Genomic DNA, 3,930 nt, shown 5'->3' with positions numbered 1-3,930 from the left:
TCAGGGCATGCCAAATGCTAGGGAATTGGCAATCAGCTGTGAAGCATTTGCGAGCTATTTTGTAGACAAAGTTTTGTCACTCTGCCATGACTTTCTGGCCACATTTGATACAATAAGAAAACTGGAAGCCCATTGGCCATCTTTGGGTCCAGTTTCGGACAACTTCAGTCTGTTCTCTCAGGATGAAGTTGACAAGACCCTGGCAGCTGTGAAGCCTACCACATGCCCCTGCTCCTCGTGGCTGGTTAAAGCTTATGGCGATGAGGTATGGACCCCCCTGAGGAAGATTACCAACTTCTCCATTTCAACAGGGACTTTCCCAGGGGGATTGAAGGAGGTGGTGGTTTGCCCTCTCCTTAAAAGATCTTCTTTGGACCCTACGGTCCTTAACAACTACCATCCAGTGTCCACTTTACCGTTCCTGGGTAAGATAGTGGAGAGGGCAGTGGCTACACAGCTTCAGGCCTTCTTGGAGGATGCTAAAGTCCTGGATCCCTTCCAGTCTGGCTTTCGTCCTGCCCATGGGATGGAGATGGTGTTGATTGCCCTGGTGGAGACATCTGGACTGAGGTGGTTCGCTGCTGCTGAATGCTGTATGCAGCATTTGATATGGTTGACCATGATATGTTAACACACTGCCTTGCCAACGTGGGGATACGAGGGCTTGCCTTGCAGTAGCTGACCTACTTTCTCCAAGGTCGGGGACAGAGCAGTGGCACTTGGGAGGGGAATTATCTCAGCAACACCCACTGGAATGTGGTGTGCTGCAGGGAGTGATTCTCTCCCCCTTGCTGTTTAATATCTATATGCACCCCCTTGCCCAGATAGGGATATGGGATAGGGTGTCACCAGTATGTGGACGACACCTGGCTCTGTCTACTGATGGACTGCCACCCAGACTCTGCCCCAGAAGATCTGAATGGGACTTTACAACCTGTGGCTGAATGGTTGTGACAGAGTTCACTGAAGTTAAATCCATCCAAGATGTAGGTCCTGCACCTGAGTCGTGGGGACTGGGACATCAGGCTCCTAACCTTCGATGGGGCTCCATTGGTGCCAGCAGCCAGGGTGAAGAGTTTGGGGGGTGTTCCTGGATGCCTTCCTTTCTATGGAGGCCCAGGTCACCACCACTGCCAGGTCTGCCATTTTCCATCTGATGCAGATCAGGCAGTTGGCCCCATATCTCCCCCCTCCCCGGACCTGGCTACAGTGACCCATGCAATGGTTACTTCCAGAGTAGATTATTGTAACTCTCTCTATGCGGGGCTGCCCTTAACTTTGCTCTGAAAGTTGCAACTAGTGCAGAACACGGCAACGTGGGTGTTGACAGCAATGCCTATGTGGGCTCACATCCACCCAGTGCTGCATGAACTGCACTGGCTGCCTATTGAATTCTGGATCCGCTTACCTTTAAAGCCCTATACAGCCAGGGGCCAGCATACCTTCAGACCGTCTCTCACCATATGAGTCCTGTAGAGCACTGAGATCTACAAATCAACACTTTTTGGTAGTCCCCAGCCCCAGGGACATTTGACTTGCGTCAACTAGGGCCAGGGCTTTTTCAGCCCTGGTCCCTACCTGATGGAATGAGCTCCCATATGAGATCAGGGCCTTGCAGGATTTATTACAATTTTGCAGGTCCTGCAAGTTGGAGCTCTTCCACTGGGCTTTTAGTTGAGGCAGTGGGCATCCCCCCCCCCGCCTTCTGATTGGCCTCCCATCAGTGTCCTGAATCTGAACAACCATCTGGGAACTATACCATCATTTAAAACTACTGAATTACTGATTAGATTCTGCATAGTATTTGATGATTGTATGATGATTGTATTGTTTTAAGCTTGTTTCAAATTGGTTTTTCATTGTTATTGTATATTGTTTTAACCTTGATGGAACCTGCCCTGAGCGTGCTTGCAGGGAGGGCGAGATACAAGTTTAATAAAAATTAAAATAAATAAATAAATAAAATATTTCACACACACACCCTGGTTTAGTTGAGGGGGCGGCGGCTGTGCAGAAGAAATGGCACCTTATGATTCCATAGACTCTAAAACATATCCCCATAGCTTTCTTTCTCCATGCATTTGCATTGACCAACAGACACATGTGATAAAACCAGACAGGCCATAGTCCCATAAGATCACTTATCAGGGAAAAGCACTGAGATGTTTTCTGATATATAATTAGCACTAAAAGGCAGATATGTCTATAAAATTTATATTTTCATAAAACCACAAAGATTAAGACAATTTCTTGGGTTTCAGTGACCATTCTGTCCAGCTAGTCAAGTCTGCATAGTATAAAGCAACATTTGAATCTCCTATGATGAAATAAACACATGATTGCAAAACAAGATAATTATTCCAAAAGAGAATTATATTTCATGTGATGCAACAGTCGGTGCCATAAGAAACAATGATATATGTGCACAGATATGCATATATAATCATCTGCTTGTACAAAACAAACACTACCAGTTTCAACATACCACTAAAAAGAAAAGCGAGACTGGGAGCAAGGGCTTGTTCTCAGTTCCTCAGTAGACATTGCTTGATCATTTTATTTGCTTTGTCATGGCATTGTTTCTAAAAGACAAGGAACCACATTTGGCCATCTGCTGCAACCCAGGCCTGGTCATCATCGTATTTGTGACCCAGATACAAATTGCTTCCTGGGGCTCCTTCAGAGTATAAAGACCACCAAATGGAAGGGAATTTGTGGTTTGAAGTGGTCCATAGCTGTACCTGAGAAGATTAAAAAAGAAACAAAGACTTGACTCCAGCCTTGCTAGTAACAATCCTTGCAAGGCGTATGAGCTGGGAGTGTGTGAGCAGTCCACAAGTGCACTGCTTAACCATACCATATTAAGCTTCTGAGGACAAGCCGCAAGCCAAACAGAACTCCAAGGGCCCAAACCAGTACTGGATTCTGCATCAGCTCCTGACTTACACTGCAGAATGTTTAAGCATCAAATAACTCTCATGCCCAGGATGTAGAAACAGAGTGACTGTGGTGGGTATGGGCACTAGTGCTTCAGTTAGCAATGCCAGCTACAGTAGTTCTACTAACTATAACAGTCAACAAAGCTAAAGAGATGGAGAAAATATGCAGGGATGGTACTGGGGACTATGTTTTCTCTTTTTACTGTCAGTATTTATGGTCCCGATTCTTCATTGGCTGCTTAAGGTCTCGTAGAAATGAGCCGCTGTATAAGCAAACAGATTACAGGTGAGATCCAGTGGACAGAGCTTTGGGCAGTGACCTGAGTTCAAATCTCTTCTCAGCCACAGTTTCATTGTGTGATCTTGGAAAAGTCACTAGCTAAAGGGTCATCAAGTGATGAGACATACATGTGAGAAGCAGTCTTCAGTCTCAGTCTCCCATATGTAAAAAAGAATAACCCATTATGAATGTCCATCTGCATCAGTTGCTGAGCTGTAGCAAGAAACAACATGATAAAATCTGTAAGGCATTTCACCCACCAGGAGTACAATAAAAAAAATACACACAGAAGAGATTTCAAGCACTGGCACAAAGATGCATGCAACCTCCACTTTTGACTGGTACCCTAACCAGGGGGTAGGAAGAGCCACTGCTGCTGTGTTGCACAAGAGCAATAACACAACCAAGGGTGAATCAGTTGTTGCCTCCTTTGCATGGCACCTTCTGTCTTCAGCATGGGGACAGAACGGCAGTATTGCATATCATGGCTTGTTGTACTGCAGCTAAAGCCACCAGAGACCCAGCTTCTTGGAGCAAACTCATACAGAAACAGACACACAGAGAGAGAATGTTAAAGCTGAGCTGAATGAAAGTTGTTTTTAAGTCACTGCTAGCTGACTGTATGGTGAAAATGAGGAAGGTCACTTGAACTTGGTGTCAAATGTTATGTGATAATCTTGGGAAGAAGCAAAGGAACTTGATAAATTGAAA

This window comes from Gekko japonicus, unplaced genomic scaffold (genome assembly GCF_001447785.1).
Source record: "Gekko japonicus isolate JY-2015 unplaced genomic scaffold, Gekko_japonicus_V1.1 scaffold251, whole genome shotgun sequence".
In the NCBI taxonomy this organism is placed as follows: domain Eukaryota; kingdom Metazoa; phylum Chordata; class Lepidosauria; order Squamata; family Gekkonidae; genus Gekko; species Gekko japonicus.
Note: the sequence above shows the minus strand (reverse complement) of the source record.